Genomic DNA, 18,005 nt, shown 5'->3' on the forward strand with positions numbered 1-18,005 from the left:
TTCAGCTTTGCGACGGAAGACAAGATTTGAGGGAATTGCAGACTGGAGCACATGGAATAATTCAGGAATTGCAGGGTTGCCCTGCTGTGTGGTGCAGGAAGTGTCTCCCTGCCTCTGAGGAGGGAACGGGGTGGTTGGATCCTCACTGCCAGCGGCTGATGCCACTCCCAGGACAGCATTTGGTGGCTTCTGAATCCCTACAGAAATCTGGGAATCATTGTTAGTGGTGTTCTTCAAGGTGAATGAATTCAATTCTGCCTTGAGTTGCAAAGTTGGAGAGATTTTAATCTCGTGAAGCCCAAGGCACTGATTAAACAGAACTTTTCCACACTGAAAACCCTGATCTTGGAATTCTGGGGATAATTTGACTCTTTCCAGTGTTGATCCAAGTGTTGATCCAGGCCCAAAGTGAAGCTGTTTCCAGCAGGTTTATTTTGGGACGTGGTTCTTGACATAATTTAATAAAATATTCCTGAGGGCACTGCTTTATTTTTAGTTGGGAACTGGAGAGCAGGAGGATGAAGTGGGTTGGAATACTGGGTTAGACACTGACATTTCATGGATTAAAGGGGTTTGGTTCCTTTAATTAGAGGAATAAATGAGGATATAAATGTTCATCCGCCACTGGAATCTGCTTCCACCAGAGGTCCCTCGTACCCTGCGCAGGGACGCTCCCGGCTGCTCCAGAGTTTCCCCAGCACTGATCTCGTTTGGAAAATGACACTTTGGGATGTTTGGGAGTTCAGTAAGGGCAGCTGGGAGTTCTGTGTTTGTGGGGAGAAAGCGATGGCTCCATCTCTGAGTTTTTGTGGGGTACAACACGGGGTTCCCCCGGGCCTTCCCCGTGGAGAGAACTGATGGAACGGGTGCAATGTCCGAGCTTGAGGGATCAGATGGGAAACGGAGAATTCTTGCTTGGCTGCTGCTTTGTAGCAAAGAAAGGTTTGTGTGTGTGTAGTACAAACAGTTATTTAACTGCTGGAAAAGATCTGTTATTGATCACTGATCAGCTTATGGTATGAGAAGCACACAGGCTGGAGCTGTGTTGTCTTCACTTGATTTGTTTTCCTTTTGCATGTTAATTTTTGGTAAAAAGAAATTAGAAGACAGATGTATAACAGATTTGAAATAATGCTCTTCCTTGTAAATGTTTTATTTTTTGCTACCGTGTAGAAAAGTGCCAAAATTTTTCTTCCTAGATGGGTTTCTGCTTTTTTTCCTCCAAAATCACTGAATGGTTTGAGTTGAAAGGAACCTTCCAGCTCATCCCATCCCACCCCTGCCATGGCAGGGACACCTCCCACTGTCCCAGGTTGCTCCAACCTGGCCTTGGGCACTTCCAGGAGGGATCCAGGGGCAGCCACAGCTGCTCTGGGCACCCTGTGCCAGGGCCTGCCCACCCTCCCAGGGAGGAATTCCTCCCCAGTATCCCATCCAAATTTCCACTCCTTCAGCTTGAAGCCATTCCCTTGTTCTGTCACTCCAGTCCCAGTGAAGTGTCTCTACGTGTTCCTTGTGTCCCCATTCAGATTCTGGGAGGAGCTCTGAGCTCTGCACACAACCTCCTCTTCTCCAGGCTGACAAACTCCAACTTTCCCAGCCCGTCTCCACAGGGGAAGATCTCCAGTCCCTTATCAACTTCCCGGCCAGTTCTGGGCTTGCTCCAGCGGTTCCACATCCTTCTTACTGTGGGGACACCAGGTGGGGGTGCAGCATTCCGGGCGGGGGTCTCAGGAAGCATTCCATGCCCAGGGGGATGTGTCAGCCCAGCTCCCACCCTGCCGGGCTGCCCGGGGAGCAGCGGGAGCCCCGGGATGCGGCGGCGGCGCTCGGGCGTTCAGCACCGCGGGCAGCGGCGGGGCCGGGCCCGCTCAGCACCGCGGACAGCGGCCAGGCTCTCTCGCTCCTCGCCCGGGACTCGCGGCCCGCTGTCCTTCAAGGCGGATCTTACCCCACCCCTGACACTCCTCACCTCCCATCCTGGCAGAGCACCTCTTTTCCTCTCCTAAAAATCACTGGGATGCTCACGAGAATGGCAGGAACTGATTCCGTAAAATTCCCGGTTTTTTTCTTTAGCCAAGCGCTCCAAGAGGCAACTTTCTGCCAAGAAATGCTTTTCTTTAGAGGTGTAACCACACAAAACCTGCTTTTCCAAACAGGAATGGTTATTTCCCCACCCTTTCTCATCGGTTGATGCCACAGAAATATCCCGTGGGGAAAAGAGCCAGGCTGGAACTCCTCTGCCCCAAACCCCACTTTGTTTGTCCTCCCTGCCCTGGCTGGTACCTTCAAAGCTGGGACTTTCCCCGGTGATTTATTAAGGCTTGGTTCTAAAATAGAACAACATCTTTCTGCACCCTTTGTGTGTTCCTATGTCTCCCAGGAGAATCCCATTTTTCCACTGGTGTCTGTGACATTCCCAGGTGTGTTTTGCACCTGCAGGAGCGATGGGAAGTTGAGGGAGAGGGAAAATCAATGTGTGGGAGGCAGTGAAATCCTAACAAGCAGTGGGGTGTTAATATGGGGAACATGCCCTCTTTCCTGTGAGCCTGAATTCCCAAATCTGTCAGCAGCAGAGAGGGAACCATCTGATAAATATTTACAATGTGATTTCTATATAATGTAAAAATGCAAATCCTTGCTCTTGAGCAGCGTGGATGGAAACATAATTAAAGATGAGGGAGACAAATCCGACTGAGATGAAAAGGCCTTAATTAGAAATCAAATACTTGATGGGTTGGGGAGAAACATTAACACTGATGTGGCTGTCAGATAACACTTGGAATGAAGGGAACATGGAAAAAAATGTTGTTTTCAATCCCTCCCACTGGCTTTGGATAATCTCAGTTCTAAATGTGAGCAGAGAATTCAAAGTGCTGTGGCCTAACATGGAATTTGTCTTTTAATTGCTTTTTTAATGGAAAAATAGTTGTTGAGTTTGTGTTTATTTGTGTACATAATCATCCCCAGTGATTATCCAAGTTTAAATCCCTCACAAATATTATCCCATAGGATTTGAACTGCTGGGATACAAAAGGACCCTCTTGATCCTTTCTGCTGGTGGGAGGAGAACACCAATAATTTCTTCTTTTTTGTGTGCATTGAAGGTTGGGTATTGATGTGATTATTGATGCCAATTTGAGTCCTTGTGGTTTAGCAGCAGCAAAATCAATCCAGAAAAGCTCTTGGTTGATGATAAAACCACTGATAAGACATTCCTGATGATGTTCCTGGGGGAATATTCAGCTGCTCAAGACACCTGAGGACAGTTCTTTGAGTTCTGGAGTGGGTTCAGCTCTGGGAGGTTTCACAGTGAGATGGCTCTGGTGGGTATCGATGGGAGGTCTCAAAAATAGTTTTATTTATGTCCCACTTCAGGAAAATTGGCTGAATCCTTTATAAATCCTTTCTAAGCTAATTCTATCTACAATATCTCATTTATTCCCACAGCAGGGAATTTCCACTGCCTGCCTTTTACAAAGCCAGAGACTTTGTAAAATAATGAAGACTTTCATGCTTAATTAAGCAGGGGGGTGCAGAGCAGATTTGCACCATCACAGAAAGTTCTTGGGGAGTTTCTCTCCAGCCCTGTGACAGCACACTGACAATCCAGAATTTCCTTTATCTGAGCAACTTCCAGAGGGCAGGGATGGATGGGATATTGGGAAGGAATTGTTCCCTGTGAGGGTGGGGAGGGGCTGGGATGGAATTCCCAGAGCAGCTGTGGCTGCCCCTGGAATCCTGGAAGTGTCCAAGGCCAGCTTGGGCAGGGCGTGGAGCACCTGGGACAGTGGGAGGTGTGGGACTGGGTGACCTTCGAGGTCCCTTCCAACCCACACAATTCCATGACTCTCTCCTCTGTGACCAGTGAGCTTTGCTGATGGCATTTGCAATCTTTGGGAATGTTGACAGTGGCCTGATTTCTTTAGGCTGGAAAAGATCCCATCTTTTCCTGCTCTTTGGGATGCCCAGCTAAAATATCCCAAAACACACAGAGCTTCCAATGAGACCCTCTGGGATCACAGCTTTGGGTGCTGGTGGCTTGAGAGCTGGGCACGGATGAGGACACAATTAATTCCTAACTCCTAGGAATTATTATCTGGCAAATCCAAAATTACGAGGCCTTTTGTTGTCACCCTTCCCAAGCCCTGCCCGTCAAAGAGCTCAATCCACAGCCAGACACTGGAGCAGTGCAGGAAAAGGGAATGGATTTGGAGTGGGAAGGAAAGGGCGGGAATGGTGGCGTGTCTCCAACACGGAATTATTTGAGACTGGGAGATTTCCAACCACACGTTTCACACAAGGAATTATCTTCACTGGCTGGAATGAATTCTATTTTCATGGGACCAAAAAAGAGGGGAAAATGTAAGAAATTTAAGTAATGGACAATAAAGTCATGATTAGACCAGGAGGAATTAGATGTATAAAATATATTTAATAGAAACTTACTGGGATGGAGGGAAAATCCGATGGAAATTGCCCCAGCCTGAGCCATTAAATTATTTTAGTGGCTCTATCATCACTGAAATGTGGCAGCAGCACTTTAATAGGGTCTGTTACAGAACAGTGGATCTTCCCAAATATATCCAGATTATCTCCTTCCAAAGGGCAGAGTATTGATTTCTGCTTGTAAAATGAATTTTCAGAGTAAATACACCGGAAAAGTATGTTTTTGTGGGAATAATTATGACTTGAGCTATTTTACTGCTTGGAATTTAGGCAAGTAATAATCATTACTCTGGTTTTGGGGAGATTCTAACTCTGTTTCAATAGCTCCATTTTTTGAGGCAATTTTCCACCTTCTTAGGGTCAGCTAAAGGCCTTTAGGAAGACATAAATGACATTTTAGGGAAGAATTTAAGGAAAAAATCGTATTTTCTTTGGGAATGTTTTCAAGGGAGTTAAAATTTCACACTGGAGGTAAAAAAAGCCATTTTAATTTTAACAAAGAACCCAAAGTGAGCAGCAGGGAGGTGTCCTGGTGGTGGTGATTCGTGTCTCACCTGCTCTGCCCATCCTGGAGCTGAGCCCAACCACAGATGATGCTTTTGGGAGAAAGGCTGGGCAGCTTTGCTCCTTAAACACCTCCCTAAACTCAGTTTTAATAGACATTCCCACATGGGAGTTATTCAGGATTTCAACAAAACCTGGTTAAATCCTGTGTTAATGGAGAGTCCCATGCTGGAGTTATTCAGGTCTCCAGATTTTCTCCCAACCCCATCTCATACCAATAATTTTTGGCAAAGCCACCCTTCAGCAAAGGTTTTTAAGAGATCAAAGCCCAGCAGTGGACTTTGGAGTTTACTCTGGATTATTCATTACTTCCATTATTTGTTTGATTGCATCACTTGGTTCTCCCTTTTTTAACTTCTGCTGCTCTTTCTCCCTTTCCTTTAAAGTGTCAGCCTTTATGAACCCCAAAACTCCCCAAAGTTCCCCTGTCATACGCATGTAACAGTGAATTTTGGAGGATTTCCCATTTCCCAGGCTCTTCTCTCCAGTAAGATTTTGTTTAGCAGTGCCAGGATCACCTCAGACCCCACTTGTGTCCTTATCCCTTGGACTGTGCTTTGAACTTTCCTTCACTGGTGACTTCTGAAATTTTGACCTTATTTTGCCCTTGTTTGCTGACATTGAATTAAATATTTTTCCTGCTGTTGGCCAGGGCAGGAAAATGCTGGGAGTTGAGCAGTTCCCACCTGGGAACACCAGGGCCAGAGGTGAACTGTGGAATATTCCTGTGGTTTATTACATTGGACATTTTCCTGCTGCTCTGATAACGCATCCCCCACACCCTGTGTACACCAACCCTTCATTATTTGAACATTTAGGAGCTCTTGTTTTTTCCAACTAAACCCTTGTTTCCAGTTGCTAATTAAGGCGCTGCTTTAATTGCATTAATTCCTCTCATTCCGAGCGTGGAAAACGCTGCTCCAATCACGTCAGCGGCCAGGCTTTGGCTTTTCCAAGGTATTTAAAATTCCGTCGCTGTTCCAATAAACCTCAGCCAGTGGATTATTTCTCATGGACAGACAGCCCATCCTTCTCCTGGGGGTTTTATGGACAGAGTGTATAAAATGATAACACAATGAATGGGCCACTTGCCATCCTCTATCAGCTGCTTAAATCAGCTGCTCCAGACAGGAATTCAATACAGGAGAAGCTGTTCCAAATGGATTTTTCAGGTACAAGGCATAACAAGGAATTTCAGGAGTATTCTTGATCCATTGGCACCAAGATAGCTTTAAAGACATTTATAAGCATCAATAAAGATGCTTTCAAACATCTTCAGAATAACAAAATTGCTTTGGTGCTCTGAGGAGCTCAGAAGAAAATCAAATTATTGTTAGATTTGATTATGTCAGTGTCCAGAAATCCCAGCTATTGGATAAAATCCGCTGAGAAGCAAAAGGAGAATCTCATTCAGGGAGGGAAAGGAAGAGAAGGTTTTGCATGCAGGAATTTAATATTCCCCTGTAATTTTATTTTTATGTAAATTATGTAAATTAGATGAAGATGTCATAATATTTCCCGTGCTGAATTCATGCTATTTATGAACACTGCAGTGCCTGTTTCCCCCTCTCTTGTAAAAACCTGCTGTGCTTCCCAGAATGCCAGGGATTTATCTTGTCTCCTGTGTTTAATTTTGCAAAATTGGGATGCAAACTTAAATATGAAATCTTGAAGCCAAATTTCAGGAGCAGATTTTCTACCTTGAAGGAAATGGAAAGGGAATATGGAAGTGCCGTGGAGAATTCAGTATTTTTAATCTAGAGCTGTGTTTTTTGGGATGCAGAGAAATGAAAAGAGGCTGCCCAGGCACGAGGTGGATTCATGGAGTCACCATCCCTGGAAGTGTTCCAAAAATGTGTGGATGTGGCACTTGAGGATGTTATTTAGTGGTGAACGTGGGTTGATGGTTGGACTTGATCTTGGGAGTCTTTTCAGACCTTAAGGACTCTGTGATTCCATGAAATTCTGGCCTTGGTGTCCCTCCCAAGACTGGGAATCCTGCTGTGGCTTCTTGCCCATTTGGGGCCCACTTTGATGTTTCTCTTCCTGACAGCCAAATATTTCCTGGATTTTCTTCCAAAATCATTCTAAATTTGCTTTGTGGGCTGGAATTCCATGGGTGGCTGTAGGGCAGGGCTGGACCTTTGTCTGTCCCTTCCCATTTCTCGGAAAAAAAAAAAACCCAGACCATTGATTGAGCCCTCAGTCTCCTCTAGGACAACACTGAGGCTCAGAGGAGCTTGGAACTTGCAACCACAAATCCCAGTCTGGCTTTTCCATGTCCCAATTCCCATTCCATGCCTTTAATCTTGATACACTTTGTTAAATCCATCTGCAGGAACTCCTTTATTCCCTTTGGATGGAACAGATCCTCTGCTGCTCCTTGTCCCAAAAGAAAGGGAATTGGACAACTTTGTGCCTGGATTGTGATCTTTCCCTAAGGATTCCTGCTCCCTCTTGGAGAAATCTTTGGGAGGGCACTGATTCCCTGCAAATCTGAGCCTGACTCTCACATCATCAGAAATCCCCAAACCCTTGATGCTGTAAAAATATCCCAGAGTTCCTTAACTCTTTTTCCAGGAGGAGTTTAATGATCCAGAAAATTAAGAATATTCTCATTTTTTTCCAGCGGGGAGATATTTTAATTCCAAATGTTCCCACTCAATTTCCCTCAGAGCATAAACTCAGACCTTCCGTGGCAATGTCCTTTCAGCTGTCCTTGTTTTGGGGATTTATCTTCTCCATGCTTTCATTTTAAACCCTGCTCTTTGACACAAGAAGAGAATTATTTCATTTATTAAAGGCTGTGCCCACCATGAGATAATCATGGCAAAGAAATGAGAGGCTGTCACTGACTCCTCTCTCCATGAAAAAGGAATTGCAGAGCTCCTGGCTGTCAATGGATGCATTTTCCAGCAGCACTGAAGGGCTTTATTTGGCTTTTTACAGCACCACTGTCCTTTGTTCCCAGCCTTTGCCACACAGTGGAGCTTTGTCTGCTGGAAGGGTTGATGCCAATGGTGGAAAAGGTCCTAAAAACTCATGGAATTTCTTTTGGGATACATGAGCCTCAGTAAATGTTTTATTGCAGCAGTAGGAGCATAAAGAGAGGGAAGGTTGGAGAAGAGTCTTGCTTAGAGTGTGACAGAACAAATAAGGTTGGGCCAGGTTTAATTCAGGTAAATCTGGGTTTACTCCCAAACTGGGGCACTTCCAAGAGGGATTTTTTTTTTATGTGTAAGTAGTTTTAATTAAATAAATTTTTTGAAAAAGTTGAATTAAAAGTCATTTTTAGCATAACCTGATGTTGGGGTTTTCCCACTTAATTAGGGCTGAACAGGAACTTGAGCATGAGCTAGGCTGATGGAGTGTTTTCCTTTCAACAGTTTATTTTAGTGTCTTCTCCAGTCATGGAGCAGCCAAACCAGTGGGAATGAGCTGTGTTTGTAACTCCAGCACTGGTTTGGCTGCAGGGCTGGACATTCTGGATTGATCCATGTCAGAAACTTGGATGTCTAAAAGTGAACTCCCAATGCCTTGACTTTTTTGCTCCTCCTGTGTTTTCCTAGAATTCCAGGATGATTTGGGTGGGGAGGGACCTTAAATCCCATCCCACCCCATGCCATGGGCAGGGACACCTTCCACTCTCCCAGGGTGCTCCAAACCCTCTCCAGGCTGGCCTTGGACACTCCCAGGGATGGGAAAGGTGTCCCAATAATTTATTTCCTTGGTTAAATCAGTGCTGGAGATCAATTGAATTCCTGTGAAATTTCACTTAAAACACAGAAATTACCTGAGGTTTTGGGAATTCACCTTGATGTAAATGGTAAACGTAGCTGTATCCTAATATAAATATTTCCATATATGAAGTAATTTATAATTGCATGATCCAGATGTTTTCCTGTTCCATAAAAGCTGGATGGACCTGTGCACAACACAAATATCCAGTATCCATCTGGTATCCATCTGCATCCCACCTCCTGGATCCCTTGGCACAGGGATGCTGTGGCATCAGTCCCTAAATGAGTCTCTCCCTGCCTCCATGATTTGGGGATTTATCAGAGCAGCCTGACTTTTCGCACTGACTGATAACTCAACCTCCTCCCCTTCAGCACCTCTGTTAAATGGTGGGAAAGCTTTGCGTGGTCATTAGGATGAAGAATCCAGGATTGGAAATTGTTGCTTATTAAATATTAAAAAAAACAAAAAAAAACAAAAAAAAAAAAAAAAAAAACAACAAAAAACAAAACAAAACAAAAAAACAAAACAAAACAAAACAAAAAAAAAAAAACCAAAAAAACAAAAAAGAAAAAACAACCCACCTGGGTTTTTAAATGTAGCTGGTTTGGGAGATCAGCAGATGGAGAAGGAGCAGAGAACCTCTCCTGATCACAGCTGAGATGCCTGGGAAAATGTTTCCACAGTGACACTAAAATCTTAATAACCTGTCAAAAGGCTCTGCTCAGGAGAGGTTTGGGATGAAAAATAGCTCCAAGATTTCCAGCTGAACAATGCTGGGTTCATTAAGCATCCATCAAAACATGAAGTGAAAGTTAATTCACCTCAAGTCTTGCTCCTGAGCAAAGCCAGGGCCTACTTTTTAATTTTCCAGGAGAAAATTGGGCATTTCAGCCACAACTTTCTGAGAGCCCAAATTTGTGCGGAGCAAAATCCCAGTGGGGAAAGACTGGGAGAGATCAAATACTTGAAGGTGCTGCTAAATCTCAAATAATTGTTACCTCAACACAAGAACTGTGGAGAAATTAAATAAATTAATCTAGAACCTAATTAACCTGACAGATTGATTTACACCCTCAAATTTGGGCAATTTGATCAGGAAAAACTGAATTGGTTGTGGACAATCTGAAATTTAAATGTCCTGGTGTTCAGGAGAGCTTGGACACCCAAATTGTTCAATTTTGGGTGGCCTTCACACAATCAGACAAATAGGAGCTGCTCCCAAGGCATTTTCTCCCCAAATATGAAAATTTTCCTCTCATAGATGCTGTCCCAAACTTTGCATTTTTCCCTATCACTGCAGGTTGCTGTTGCTTTATTCTGGTGGAGCTGACATGGTCACAGAAATAGTTTTGGGTTTTTTAAATAAGTTTTTTTTTTAGGTTTGTTTGAAACAAGGCCCTGTGGAAGGAAAGGGGAATTTGAGTTTTGCCTTCCACACAATCCACCCTGTCTTTCAGGGCAGAGCTGGTGATGGCCCAGCCTGAGACAGCCAGGACAATATTTCCTCCTGCTTTAAAGGCCTGTGAGTTATGCAGGATTTTCTGGGCAGTCAACATAAGGAATGTGGGGACACCCTTTAAGGAGTTTATTGGAGCTGTTATGCATTTAAATTGTCCATTAAGGGGCCATGCTCCCCTGGCTGCCAATGCAGATCAGCCTCAGGAGAGCTATGGAGGCTCCTCCAGGAATTATTCCTGCTATCTCCCACTTTAATGGGTTGTTTATTTTAGGAAAACAATGATTTTCTCCAAACGAGGCAGCCTGAAGTTTAACCTTTGTGGGCAGATGTTTATTTGCTGTGATGCTCTTATCTCTTATCACAGATTTATTCAACAAATGAGCCTATAACAACCTGATCAGGCCCTGCATGGATCCAGATTCCTGCATTCCTTCTCAATTCATCCATTCCCTGCTCCTTCCAAACCAACAGGAATCCCAAAGAGACAGTTAAAAACCAGAGGTGGGGACACAACAATCCCCTGCAGTGGCTTTTGTCCACAATGAATAATAAAAGCTAAAATAGAAATCTTAATGAATGCCTGCAATACTCAGCTCTGCTTCACTTCTAAATGAATGAGAGAATTGTAGATGGAATATTTAAAATAGCCTAAAAATATGAATACCTGGATCAACATTAAAAAAAAAAAACAAATATAGGTTGATAAACCTATTTTAACCTATTTTTTATAAACCTACCAAAAAATAAAAAAAAAGGGGGAGGAAGAGTGAATATATTTATATGGAGGGTTAAGACATTTGCATTGGCATTTACCTTTAATTTTCAGATGAATTTTCTTCCCGGGGTTGTGATTTCACTGGGATGGAAGTTGGGTGTTAAATCAGGATCCTCCTTTAAATCCTTTCCCCTTCAATTATCCAGCAGTTGTCTGTCAGGGAGCTGATGGAATTAATGAGGGATTATTACAATATTCTAGATTTGAAACATTAGACAACAACCCCACCCTCTGGCCCCAGGAGATCTGACTTTTATTAACAATTCCTAGAAAAGATTGACACTGGGAAGCTGCAAATCCAGCTGCAAATCCTCTTCCCAGGAACAGTATCAAGGAAAAAGTGTGGAACTCAAATAAATGTATTTTCCCACCAATCTGCCAGATCTCATTTGAAAAGTTTCTGTGCCCCTCACTATTTTGACTGACAGGAGTTGGAGAAATGGAAACCAGCAAAGAAAATTGGGATTTTTCCCCTCTCCAGTGATAAAAAAGTCATTCAGCAATGCTGTTCTGAAAAGTTCTTCATTCTTCATTAAATTCTCTGCTACTGCCACCTCATATTTTGGGATCCAGTTTGTGCTGCCATTGGATTTCTTACTCTGTTTCCTGGGAGGGGAATTAATCCTGGTGCTGTTATTCCTGGGCTGGGAGTAATGGGATGAGAGGAGCCTTGAAATCCTTGATTTTTATTTATCCCAACCCAGCTGTGTCCAGGTGTGGGATTGGAGCAGCCTCGAGGTGTCCATGGATTTGTTCTTGTAACAGAGGTTAGCAATGTTTATGTGGTGGAAAATAAAACAGAGTTTTTAAAAAAGTTAAAAATCAAAAAGAAATTTCAAAACAATTAATTTTTTAAAAATCTAAATAAATCTTTAAAAATCTTAAAATTTTAAATTAAAAATAATTTAAGACTTTAAAATGTGTCACCCCAGTTAAGAACTTTTGGGATCAATTTGCAGTTTTAATGCTGAGGGTTGGCCTCGGATCAAAGCTGGGGGTGTCTTTTTGGTTCTGGTCTCCACCAATTTCACTCAGCCCTTCAATTCCCTGACCTGAAATGCAGAAAATGACACAAAGGGATTATTGGTGCTAAAAATCCTCATTTTCAAAGCCAGGAATTGCTTCTTCCCAGCTGGATTTGTCCTTAGGGAGTGGGATTTGGGACCAGAGCTGCCCCGGTGGCCCAGAGCAAAGGGAATTTGGGGTGCTGCCGTGAGGCCCTTCAGGAAATCCTGCAGGGAATGTGCTTTGGGGATGGTTTCTGAGGGGTGGTTTATTTTCCACGAGCAATTCCTGCTTTGGGAATGGCTCCATGGCACCTGTGGTCCCTGAGCAGTGCCCGGTGCTGGTTTTCCTCCTGCCCCTGGGAAAATCCCAGCCGGGGTGAATTCCAAACCTTCCCTTTGCTCCGGGGTTCAGCTCCATCATTCCCATCCCACTCGTCCATAAAACCACACTCCGGGAAGTGAAGAGTTCTCCCAAATCCATGAATAAATCTCTAATTGTGCTGTGTCACCGCTGCCGAGTGATGTCACCGCAGAAATGCAAATTAACTCCTGGAATTAAAGCTGACTCTGCTTTTCTGAGCTCACCTGAGCCCCCCTCCCCAATCCAAATTTATCCCTTTGCCGGAGTCCAAAATCCGATTGTTGTCCCAGCCGGAATTTGCATTTCCAGGAGGGATTTCTTTTGTCTCCCAGCGCTGATTTTATTGTCCTCACTGATAATCTCTTGATTAGCCTCCCATCAGCGCTAATCACTTGTTTCCTCCCGATCGGGGAGCCTGAGAAATAAATACGGGATGGGGAATAAATTAGGAGCAGGAGGTTGGGAATATCCCACCTTCATTCCAGAGGCACCAGGAAAACACAGCCCTGTGGCTCCAGGAATAAATTAATTACTGAGGGCTGATTTCAACCACCTCATAAATGAAGATAAAATCCCACTTTTGGTGTCAAATAGGGATTGAAACGTGTGCTGAGAGGTTGGGATTGCAGCAGAGGGAAAGGAGCAGCTCTGCTGGGCTCTCCACATTCCTTCTGCTCCTGTGCTCCCACATCCTCTCCAAAACAGGGAGAGCCTGGAGCTCTTCCTAACCCATCACTCCATGATATTCCAGGCTCAGGAACCTGGAGCTATCCCATCACTCCATGATATTCCAGGCTCAGGAACCTGGAGCTATCCCATCACTCCATGGTATTCCAGGCTCAGGAACTTGGAGCTATCCCATCACTCCATGATATTCCAGGCTCAGGAACCTGGAGCTATCCCATCACTCCATGGTATTCCAGGCTCAGGAACTTGGAGCTATCCCATCACTCCATGGTATTCCAGGCTCAGGAACCTGGAGCAGGAGGTTGGGAATACCCAGTGCTCATTCCAGAGACACCAGGAGAGGAACATCCCCGTGGCTCCAGGAGTAAATTATTTACTGAGGGCTGATTTCAGCCACCTCGTGGATATCAGTGGATATAAAATCCCATTTTTAATGTAAAATAGGGATTGAAATGTGTGCTGAAACGCTGGAATTGCAGACAGGGATTGCTGGGCTCTGCACATTCCCTCCTCTCCTGCCTGAGCCCCTCATCCCCATCCTTCCCTCCCTCCCTCCCTCTCTGGAACATTAGGAAAGTAAAGAAAGCTGAATAAATGAAAAGCCCTGTGAATTATTTATCCCTCTGGAGCGGCTCTTCCCAGCTTTTCCAGAGCCATCCCTCCCCCTCTGCAGCTCAGCTCTGCTTTAGGTTTATTTTAAATCATCCAAGGTTTCATTCCAATTTGAATTCTCCCCTGCTAATTAATAATTAATGGCCTCACTTGCTCTGGAATCTCTTTTTTCCAAGTAGGGATTCAGGGAAAGGGAACGAGGCTGATCCTGCCCTGCACAGGCTCCACCACTAACCAGGTGCAAAATAAATTCAGTTTTTAACGTAAAGTTGTATTTTTTTTAACTTCTTCGTGTATTTCTTCCCCTTTTTGTTGTATTTTTTCTACTTTTTGCACTATTTTCCCAACTTTTTGGTGCATTTTTGTCCCCTTTTTGCTGTATTTTTCCTGTCACTGTGCTCCACCTTTCCCAGGCCTTTTTTTCCTGTCTGCTCAATTTCTTCCCTTTAATCTCATTTTTTGGGCGCTTTTCCCTCCAATTTTTGCCTTCTGTGCCATCACCGCCACTATTTTTTGCGTTTCCCTCCCCTTTTAATGATTTTCACCCCATTTTTTGCACTTTCCTCCGTTCTCTCTGTGTGTTTTTCACTCCAGCTTTGCTCAGGAGGTTTTCCCCCATCTGCCCCTGCTGGAGGTATTTTACAGCCAAAATATCTTGATGATCTTTCCATATTTCTAACAGCAGATGGACCTAGAATGCCAAATCCTGGAATTTATTCCCTTTTTTCTGGGATTTATTTTCCTTGTTTTTGTTTGAGCTGGGCATAATTTAATCCTTGAAAATGAAAAATTCTCTCTTGAACATTCCTCACCTGTTTTTTTTCTTTAAGCCTTGAAGGAATTTTTTGCTTTGTGGCTCTTCCTGGGAGGAATCCCCTGAGGGTTAACACATCCCTGAGGAGCTGCAATGGGAGAAAACGATGGAAAATGAATATGTTTTTATTTTAATATTTTTTTTTCTGGGGGAGACTTGCAGGGAGTACTTTGTGCCTGTTTTCCAGCTGTGCTGATCCATGAAAAAATTAAAATTTACCTAAAGGAGGGCACTGAGGACATCTCTCCTGGGATTCTCCTGCTCCAAGTGTCAGCCTGGATTTCCTGTCAGGATGCAGAACATCCCAACAGCTGCTGCTGGAACCTTCACAGCTCCTTTTAATCTGTTAAGAAACAGATTAATCTGTTTAGAAAGGGAATTTTAAAAGTCAGGACAGGTTATTTAAGGGAATAACCTTTAAGGGAATTACCTCTCTGTCCCTCCCATGGGGGTGAGGTTTCCCAGCTTTACTATGGAAAAGTGAATTATGGCAAGTTGGAATTTAAAAGGCAGAATGGAACTAAGGGTTGAAAGGGTTGGAATATTGGTTGGGATTGTTTTATTTGTGGTTTGACTTGGAGAAAGGGGGAATTTTTCCTGCCTTTTCCCCACCATCCGTAGAGCCTGTGGAAAGGAGAAGTTCATGGACAGATTTCAAGGGTTGGTGCTTGGCAATGAATCCCCATTTTTGAGCTTCCTGCAATTTTGTTGCTGCTAGAAACATTCCCGTTTTTTCTTGGATGATCTCTACATTTCTGTGACACCTCCCACTATCCCAGGGTGCTTCAACCTGGCCTTGGACACTTCCAGGCATTGGGGCATCCTTGGGAAAATCCATTCCAGCCCCACAGGGAGAAATTCCTTCCCAATGTCCCATCCATCCCTCTGGCACTGTGAAGCCATTGCCCCTTTTCCTGTCCTTTTCCAAGGATGTGTTCACAGGGTGGGAATGGCAAGAGGAAGGTGGAATCAGGGATGTGTTTGTTTGTGCTCCAATCTCATAAGGAATTAGCAGAAACCCATTAGGGAAAACCCTAATCCCCTATTGGAAAGGGAGGATTAAGGGACCCAAGGAATTGTCCGTGCCTGGAGTTGTAGCACATAATGAACAGTTCATTAATTAATTAATTCTGAGGGAGTCAGTGACAAACTGGTCCTGGCTAAAGAGGGGGAATATCTGAGAGAAGAGAAGCAGATTTGCATGGACAGAACACAAGGTCCCGCTCCCACAGCCCCCTTTAATCCCCTCGTGAGGGGCCAATTTACTTTTATTTTGGATTTTTCCAGCCCTGGCTGTCAGAGGCCTGTGGGGAAGGGGCTGCAGAGGTGAGGAGGAGCTGGAGGAAGGCCGTGTCTGTGGGGACACTGTGCCTGGCAGCCTGCTCATGTCCCACAGGGCCGGGCAGCAGCAGGGGACAGCAGGGACACTGTCACCTGCAGGGACAGCAGCAGGGGACAGCAGGGACACTGTCACCTGCAGGGACATTGTCCCCAGATGGGAAATGTCCCTACCAAAGCTCTGCTGCCGGCTTTGGGAGGAGCCTGGGGCAGAAAAGTAACTGCGTCACAAACCGCGGGGGCTTTTCCAACTGGCTTTTTGAGGGTGGGCTTTTGGGGTCTTGTGCCTTTTACTTTTCGACTCTGGGGCTTTCGGAGCGTATGCTTTTGTCTTTCTGGGGGTGTTTGAGTGTTACGCTTTTTGCCCTGGCCCCAGCCCGTGTTTAGTCCCTTTTACCCCGGGCCCAGCCCGTGTTTTATCCCTTTTGCCCCAGCCCATATTTTGTCCCTTTTACCCTGGCCCCAGCCCGTGTTTTGTCCGGCCTGCCTTTGGGCTCTTCTACCCTTCACGGCCGTCCCGACTTTCCCTCATGGCTGTCCCGTCTCTCCCTCACGGCTGTTTGTCCCAGCTCTCCCTCACGGCTGTCCCGTCTCTCCCTCACGGCTGTCCCGTCTCTCCCTCACGGCTGTCTGTCCCGGCTCTCCCTCACGGCTGTCCCAGCTCTCCCTCACGGCTGTCCCGGCTCTCCCTCACGGCTGTTTGTCCCAGCTCACCCTCACGGCTGTCCCGGCTCTCCCTCACGGCTGTCCCAGCTCTCCCTCACGGCTGTCTGTCCCAGCTCTCCCTCACGGCTGTTTGTCCCAGCTCTCCCTCACGGCTGTCCCGGCTCTCCCTCACGGCTGTCTGTCCCGACTCTCCCTCACAGCTGTCCCGGCTCTCCCTCACGGTTGTCCCGGCTCTCCCTCACGGCTGTCCCGGCTGTCCCTCACGGCTGTTTGTCCCAGCTCTCCCTCACGGCTGTCCCAGCTCTCCCTCACGGCTGTCCCGTCTCTCCCTCACGGCTGTTTGTCCCAGCTCTCCCTCACGGCTGTCCCGGCTCTCCCTCACGGCTGTCCCAGCTCTCCCTCACGGCTGTCTGTCCCGGCTCTCCCTCACGGCTGTCCCAGCTCTCCCTCACGGCTGTTTGTCCCAGCTCTCCCTCACGGCTGTCCCGGCTCTCCCTCACGGTTGTCCCGTCTCTCCCTCACGGCTGTCCCGGCTCTCCCTCACGGCTGTCCCAGCTCTCCCTCACGGCTGTCCTCCCTCCTGCTTCGTCCCTGCTCCCTGCCCGCGCCCTTAGTGTCCAACCCTGCCCGCCTCCGAGCCAGGGCACTGCCCACACTCTGCCCACACTGCTGGCCCTCCTGTGTCCCCTCGAGTGTCCCCCCACCGAGTGTCCATCGCCTCAGGAGCCATCCCCGGCAGGCAGCGAGCACAGCCCCGGCCCAGGGACACGGCCGGCGTTCCCCGACCGCCGCTGGTATCGCCCTCTTTTCCCTCTGCCTCCTCTCTCTCTCCCTCTCATCTTCTTCCTCCTTGCTCTATCTTTTCTAACCCTCTTTAGTAGGGTAACTCCTTTTTATTTATTTTTAATGCCCTCTTTTCCCTCTGCCTCCTCTCTCTCTCTCTCCCTCCTATCTTCTTCCCCCTTGCTCTATCTTTTCTATCCCTCTTTAGTAGGGTAACTCCTTTTTATTTATTTTTTTAATGCCCTCTTTTCCCTCTGTCTCCTCTCTCTCTCTCCCTCCTATCTTTCTCCCCCTTGCTCTGTCTTTTCTAACTCTCTTTAGTAGGGAAAATCCTTTTTATTTTGGTTTTATTTCGTTACCAATAAAGGGTTCTCAGACGCGATGTTTGCCTCGTTTGGGTTAATTTCCCGTTTTTAAAAGAGCTCCTCGCAGTTCCCCGCAGTGGAACGCGGCACCCTCCAGGTGGATCAGAATGCAGCTCCCAGCAATGCTGGATTTAGGGATTTTTTTTTTCCCCCAGGTGGAATCAGGGATTTTCGAATCCCACTAAATTCTGAGAGTTCCCAATCCCAGAGCTGGCTCCTGCTCCAGCCAAGGACAGCCCATCCCAAAGTGTAGCTTCATGTTCTCTTTTCCCATAGGGAAAATATTTCCTATATTCTCTTCTTTCCAAAATCCGTGAAAAGGGGGATTTTGTTGGAATCGGTCTGTTCCTATTTTGGAAAAACTGGAGCTGCAGGAGCTTGGGA

General features: G+C 45.8%; 1 protein-coding gene and 2 long non-coding RNA genes across 3 annotated transcripts in view; 1 reads left to right on the forward strand and 2 right to left on the reverse strand.

Moving 5' to 3' along the window:
• The window catches only part of IQCJ (IQ motif containing J), a gene marked incomplete at its 3' end in the record, with an annotated part of 50,512 nt that overhangs the window by 18,888 nt on the left and 13,619 nt on the right, over window positions 1-18,005 (forward strand). The gene's annotated exons all lie outside the window — the stretch shown is intronic.
• LOC128811996 (uncharacterized) lies at window positions 8,265-12,657 on the reverse strand. Its single transcript, XR_008438566.1, has 3 exons — window positions 12,581-12,657; window positions 11,027-11,152; window positions 8,265-8,938 (listed from the first exon to the last, which is right to left on the reverse strand). It is a non-coding gene; the product is annotated as an uncharacterized LOC128811996 (long non-coding RNA).
• LOC128811995 (uncharacterized) lies at window positions 14,470-17,131 on the reverse strand. Its single transcript, XR_008438565.1, has 3 exons — window positions 16,263-17,131; window positions 14,689-14,812; window positions 14,470-14,557 (listed from the first exon to the last, which is right to left on the reverse strand). It is a non-coding gene; the product is annotated as an uncharacterized LOC128811995 (long non-coding RNA).

The sequence above is a fragment of the Vidua macroura genome, chromosome 10, assembly GCF_024509145.1.
Source record: "Vidua macroura isolate BioBank_ID:100142 chromosome 10, ASM2450914v1, whole genome shotgun sequence".
Classification (NCBI taxonomy): domain Eukaryota; kingdom Metazoa; phylum Chordata; class Aves; order Passeriformes; family Viduidae; genus Vidua; species Vidua macroura.